The sequence below is a fragment of the Dermacentor albipictus genome, chromosome 8, assembly GCF_038994185.2.
Source record: "Dermacentor albipictus isolate Rhodes 1998 colony chromosome 8, USDA_Dalb.pri_finalv2, whole genome shotgun sequence".
In the NCBI taxonomy this organism is placed as follows: Eukaryota; Metazoa; Arthropoda; class Arachnida; order Ixodida; family Ixodidae; genus Dermacentor; species Dermacentor albipictus.
The window spans coordinates 56403913-56410975 of record NC_091828.1 but is presented as its reverse complement, the minus strand read 5'-3'; the positions used below and the strand labels follow the sequence as shown (position 1 = coordinate 56410975).

Sequence of the window (7063 nt, the reverse complement as noted above, 5' to 3'; positions counted from 1 at the left end):
TCGCTGCTGTTGGCGACGGCCCACGTAACCTTGGCAACCTAGGCCACTGCATGCTGGCGTCTCGACGAACGTTCGTCCCGCCGGCACGTCCGCCGGTTTTTCCGGCAGCGCCGGAAGCTTTGGATAGGCGAAACATCCGATATTGGCAATAGTCACGTGGTTTCGCATCAGCAATTTCTTCCTCCGAGAGCGAGTCGCACGTTCGGCTTGCGCGCTTGTCCACTACCTTTGAGCTCGGGAAATGACCGATCTACCCGACTCTGCTTCGGGGCATACAGGCGACCAGTCGAAGATACCATAAGATTCAGTACACGCCAAACTAACTGTCACCGCGGTCAAGTTGCTTTTCGCTGCGTCACGACAGGCGCGGCGTATGCGCTTCACAATTATCCCAAAATGTAGCCCAAAAATTACAATCATGTTGCGGGTCAGAGAAAGCATCACGAACTCGTCCTAATAAGATTCAGTACACGCTAAAAAAAGAAAAACTGGGCCACACGGCCAAGCTGCTTTTCAAGAACTGCGTCACAACGCGAAGTGCGGCGAGCTTGTCTCGAAAGTACCAAAAAAGGAGCGAAATTATTTTTCAAGAATGTTGGGCGTCAGAGAAAGCGCCACAAGCTTGACACACGAAACTGCGGCGCAGCGCCCTGTGGGCCGAGCGTGCCCAAAAACTACCCAAACAAGCTAAAATAAAGTTTGGGCTCATAGAAAGCATGGGAGACATCTCCCAGCGCGAGACATTAAGTCAATTTAGCTACGCTACCAGGACCGAGCTGTTTTTTGTTATTTGCTTGAAATGCGTCACAGACCGCCAAACAAAATTTGTCCCTTTGCTGTATATCCCCATAGTGCAGTGGTGCCGTGTCCGAGTATATAAGGAACACAATAATTCGCCGGCAGCCCAACAAACCAAGCTAAATCCAATAACTTGAAAACAGGCAGATGGGTCGCCGAACTGGGTAACGCTCAGATGTGCAGCCGGTCTCATTCGCTTCGGTGACGTATCTGAGTAGTTAACCATGAATCTGGCGCGTCACTGGCCTGTCGCTACGTAACAAAAGAAAAGTAAGCCGCAAAGTTTAACTTAATTTACACGCAGATTTTTCAGTTTTGCCGGGAAAGATATAAAAATATAAACAATGTATCTTAACATCATTTCGCAATCTTCTTTTTCGATGATTGCTGCAGCAGTCTGTCGACATTAAAGCTAGCACGACGTATTTCCTGTTGCCAGTTTTCGCCGCGTGTTCCTTCTTCTTAAAATTCTTTGTCTATAATCTCACTATGAATTCAAATTGTCTGTCTCCTCTTCTTGCAAGATAACGACAAAGCTTATCGTCGCTCTGCGGCAGCATGCATTCTGTAACCGCCTGCGCAACGAACGGACATACATGCCGTACGGTCTCCACCCGTCACTGAAGAGCAGCTAGGATTGCAGTGGTGCTCCCATGCCGTACTGTTTACAAGTACACAAAGGCATTTCACGTATTACTGCATATGTCCCGAGTGTTTGTATTCTTGTTCAATTGTGTACTTCTTGCCCAATAATACAACCTCGAAAGCTAATGCTTCCGTACCCTTAACTCAATACAGGGGGACGCGTAAATGAAGCACGTTCGATGTTCGTTATTTCTTGGGTGCAGTAAAGCATCCTCAGCATAGCAGACTTTAGGTTCATATGTTAAATTTGGGTTCTCTCGAGTTCTTAAAGGCCAACTGCAATGAAATTTCATTTGGGCTACTACAAATGCCTAGCGTATTGTTTAAAAGTAACCTTGAGAACGCCTCAGGGCTGGTAATTGCCTAATTTTGTTATTAACAGCTACTAAATAGCACCTACGCAGACGACGCATGCGCCTGGCGGCAAAGCGGTAGCGACGCGGATATGGCGAATATTGAAGAACCGTGCTCAACTGCTGATCGCTCAGTTGCGCGATGTCGCGCCAGGGCAGCCAGGCGCACTTCTCGCTCATCATTGGCGAGTTGACGGGCATCTGTCTCACGTGCGTTCTCCCTGCTCCGCTCGTGATTTAAGCTGTCGCCGGAATGCCGATGCGCTTCGTAGCCGTCGGGGGATGGAATACGCACTAGAGCATGAGCAATTACTGTGCAGTGCACGACGCTGAGCAGAGGAAGGCCGAACCCATCTTTCCTGCTCTAGCTTTCAGAGCGAAAGCGCGCACCGCGGACCAGCCAACGCGCGCAAAGCATGCAAACCGCAGTTGACGAAGCTGCACAAGCGCAGTCACGTAACCATCGAGATTCATTTGGCAAACGCATTCTCGGGACAAGTGCTATATGCAGAGATGGCGCACGAAAACCAAAGGTAACGCTCAAAGGTAAATTGTACTTAAGGACGATATTCTCGAGCGATCCTTTCCGGAGATGCATCATCTTCAAGCTATTTCCTGCCTCTCAAGATCGCACACGTCGAAATAGATTAACGAAATCCTTTCTGACAAAGCGCCAGAAACGAGCAGGTACCACATGCTGCATTTGTCAGGAAGGAGAACGCAACGCGGCGGCCATGGTGTCGATGCGACGGCAAGCCATGCAGGAATGCAATGCCGCCCTAGCATAATGGGCGAAGCTCATTCCGGTCTGTCTGGCCGTGAGTTTACGCACACTTGGCACCGAGCCCCTCTACAGCGGCCGTGCCAAGCCTCAGCTACTTATCATCCTTTAATAGGCTTCATCCAGTGAACAGGTGGAGCCACTGAGCAGCAGCGGATCAATGGATCGATGTTATGCGCGTCCCCTTTCATTTCATTTCATTTATTGTACCTTCAAGGCCCGAAGGCGTTACAGAAGGGAGTGGCACTAAATACAGAGCATGTGCAGATAACAGGGTATACTAATAATAACAAGAAAAAATTTGAAAGAGCGGATTAACAAAAGCAGTCTTCAATAGCAGTTCTAAAAGCAGATGTATCGGTTATGTTAACAATTGAGGCCGGCAGATGATTCCATTCATTGGTAGCTTTAAGATTAAATGAATAAAAAAATAGGTTCATGCGACAGTGTGGAACACTCAGTTTATGCCGATGGTCAGTTCGAGATGATATATATGCAGGTTCGGACAAAAGTTCACTTTTTAATTCCATATTGTAATAATAAATTTTGTGCATCAGTGATAAGCGTGCTAACTTCCTACGGGATGAGAGGAGAGGGAGGTTTAAAGTAGCCTTCATAGATGTTACGCTTGATGTCCGAGAATAGTTAGTAAGAATGAAACGCGCGCTATGATTTTGTATACATTCTATTGCATTTGTTATGTAATCCAAGCCAGTGTCCCATACAGAAGAGGCATATTCAAGCTTAGGACGTATTAGTGTTTTGTATAGAAGTAGCTTTAAGTTAGCGGGTGCCATAGAGAAATTGCGACGTAGGTAACCAAGCGTACGGTTAGCATTTTTAGTGATGTGATTTATGTGTGTTTGCCAGGAAAAATTAGATGTTATGTGGACGCCTAAGTATGTATAGGAACTGACTTCTTCGAGTACAGAGTTCTTCAAGTGATAGTTGGATAGGTTAGACGAAGCAGTATTGCGGGAAATCCTCATTAGTTTGCACTTTTGGCTGTTAAGTCGCATTTTCCAAGTATCGCACCAGTTAGTTACATTGTCTAGATCAGATTGTAGCTTTAGAGTGTCAGAATTTGATGATATTACTCTGTAAATGACAATCGTCTGCAAATAACCTTATGGAGGACGCTACACAGACAAATGTATAATATAAATGAGAAAAAGCAAGGGTCCGAGAACGGAACCTTGCGGCACCCCGGATCTGACAGGACAACGTGAAGAGTCAAAATTGTTAGCTGAGACAAATTGTGTTCTATTGGATAAGAAGTGTTCAATCCATGGGATAATGAACTTACGGTCAATGTTAAGTGTATTTAATTTGGACAAAGTAATTGGTGAGAGACGAGATCAAATGCTTTAGAAAAGTCTAAGAAGATGGTGTCAGTGTGAAATTCATTATCCAACGCGGCACAGATGTCATGTGTAAATGAAATAAGTTGAGTATCACAGGAAAATGATTTACGGAACCCATGCTGACGAGATGAAAAAAATGAATTTGTTTCTAGGAAGTTGATCAGATTAGAATATATTATATGCTCTAGAATGTTGCATGGCACATTTGTTAGAGAAACTGGCCTGTAATTTAAAGGTGAATTCACGTCGCCAGACTTAAATAATGGAACCACCTTGCCGACTTTAAAGTCCTTTGGTAATGAGCACGAGAGAATAGATTGCGAAAAAATGTTGCACAAAATTATGGATAAGTATACATCGGTATTTTTCAGAAATTTAGAGGTAATATCGTCTATTCCTGGCGATGACGAAATATTTAACTTACAAATCAAGTTCACGACACCATCGTAATCAAGTAACAAGGGCTCCATCTGAGGAAAATTCCTCTTAACAACTTCAGGTAGAGAGGCACAGGGCAACACGTTATTCAAAAATGATTTAGAAAACACTTCATTGAGTACAGAACAACATTCTTCTTGTGGAGCAACAGCACCATCTACATCAGTTAACGATATTGTGTTACATTCGGAAGCCTTGACAGTTTTCCAAAACTTTTTTAGTATTTTCAGTCAGCAGAGATGGAAGTGTAAAAGGAAACGCGTTTATCTTCTTTGACTGCGTTTTTAAACAGTGAAGCAACCTGCTGATACGCACGCCAACTATCAATTGTGTTACGTTTTTTAGTTTGGCGAAACAGCCGCTTCTTCCTGTTCAAGATACGTTTTAGGGATGCATTAAACCACGCTGCTCGATGGTTACACCGGACAACTCGGAGGGGTATGTATTTTTGTACTAATTCATTAACTTTATTTTTAAAGAGCGACCAGTTCTGTTCAACGCTCCGAGCGTAAAAGTCCAGCATATATTATTCTACAAAAGCTTCAAGTTGTGTGTTCATTGATGCGTAATCGGCTTTACTGTACTCTCGAATGTATTTTTGTTTGCTATTGGGACGGTTGACGTTTTCCTTAAGCTGGAAATGAAGAAAACAATGATCGCTAAGCCCTGGCAAAATACATAAAGAATGGACAAGATCCGGAGCGGTAGTCAAAACTAAGTCAAGGATGTTAGCACTAGTTGCTGTAGTTCGAGTTGGTTGAGTAATCAGCTGAGTAAGATGGAAATCAAAACACAAATCGAGAAATGCCTTGCTATCACTGGATGAGTCGGATACACTTGGCACAGGATAGGACCAGTTTATGTTGGGGTAATTGAAATCCCCCATTAGGAAAATGGGTGAGTGTGGAAACCTTGTTACGATGGTATTAAGCAGGTCATGAAGTTCAGCGCAAAACGTAGAGGAAGCGCTCGGTAGCCTATAACATGCGCAAAAAGAAACATCGCGGTGGTTTATGCTAATTCATGCGCAAACTGCTTCTAAACCAGAAGAAAGAGGAATGTGAAATGAATTGAGCCTGTCGGCCACTGCGATAAGCACACCACCACCTAATCTAGTACCACGGTCACACCGATAGATACAACATCGTTTTTGGCATTCGTATAATTCTTTGTTCGATATTTTTGACGATAGCCCGGTCTCTGTCAAAGTGACAATGTCGACAGTGCATCTATCGATTAAGGAAGATATGTCATCACGTTTATTTACAACACTAGGAATGTTAGAAAAGAGCAGATTAATATCAGGTGCAAGGCGGTGTGTGTTCGGGTTTAGTTATGCCGAAGGTGTGTCATGCGCAGAAGATCGAACAGCGGCTTGAGAAGGATGCCAAGATGATTCATCAGCCTCGATTCCGGACTTGATCTCACAGACACTGTTAGTTGATGGGTGGTACATATAAGCCCTTTTTTTATTATCAATTTGTTGTAGCGCACGGAAAATTGTTCACCGCTAGCTTTTCCAAACTCGATTAGTTTTTTGCGGGCAGTGCGGGTGGAAATGCAAAAATCTTCACTTGCAGTGATACCTGTCGTTCTCATTTGGGATTTTGAGGAAAATATATCGCTTTTTGTTTTAAAACTAGTGAACTCGGTTATTATTGGAAGGCATTTATTTGGCGAAAACTTTCCTAGTCTGTGGGCACGAGACATGGCCTCATTAGACAGTTCCATGTTGAGCGCTGAAGAAATTATGTCCCGCACTTTTTTTTCTGAAGCAGCCCACGTTTCTGTCCGGTCATGAGCGACGCCATAAAATATCAAGTTATCACGCCATGACCGATCTTCGAATTCATGGAAACGACTGTAAATGCAGGCCGTCTCCCTACCCACAGCCGTGGGTTGCGCCACCAAGCTCTTGCTAGTATAGTGCCTAATGTCCTACCTAGGTTAAAAAAGACAGAAACCCCGGGATGAATTCCCGTAATCAAATTTTCTGACCGCCCATTGTGACCTTTGTTTTCATACATCTCCGTATGTTCTTTTTTCTTTGTCGTTTCGCCACTTCTCTACCACCAATCTTCCTATCGCTACTTAATAATCTCTAGTGCGGACATATTTACCTTCCCCCTGCTCTCGCTGAGCGGAAGGGCTTCAAGAAGGCCACTTGTGGCTAAATCGGCCGCTGGGCAGATATCTTCACATTCGAATAACACATGCTCCATAATTTTCCTATAGCTTTAGCGCAGCATGCCCATTCCGCTTCTCACTTCTTATATCTCGCTTTATAGGTGCGTGTTATAGTTGGCGATGCATGCCTCATTTCGCTCCGGTGCGTTCTAGGCCGCGGCCTATCATTTGATGCCCATGTCGCATTGTTACTTTAGATCGCCGTACAGCTAGATCTGAAACGGGTACAGCTGCACCATCACAGTGGATCGCGATTTTGTCGATATGTGTTCAGTCGATCGCGATGCGCCCAACGAGTTCGAGCTTCCCGATCCCGATCGTAGGCTCTCGTCAGCACCGTCACACCGAGTGAGCTAAACTAACTCGACTCGAATTGTTAGATCGTGTAGCAGTGGCCATGCTTGATCGAAATCGAGAAATTCGATCCAGTCGGGCGCGATCTGTGGAACTGTGTAGCAACATGGTGCGCTAACGTTCTTTGTTCTTCGTCCTCGTCT

At 44.7% G+C, this 7063-nt stretch overlaps 1 protein-coding gene across 1 annotated transcript in view; it reads left to right on the top strand.

Moving 5' to 3' along the window:
* The first annotated feature begins 1285 nt into the window (after window positions 1–1285).
* Window positions 1286–7063, top strand: part of LOC139048792 (uncharacterized) — a 119547-nt gene continuing 113769 nt past the window's right edge. The window contains exon 1 of the transcript XR_011507948.1: window positions 1286–1479. The gene's annotated coding sequence lies outside the window, so the exon portion shown is untranslated. The remainder of the gene's footprint in view (window positions 1480–7063) is intronic.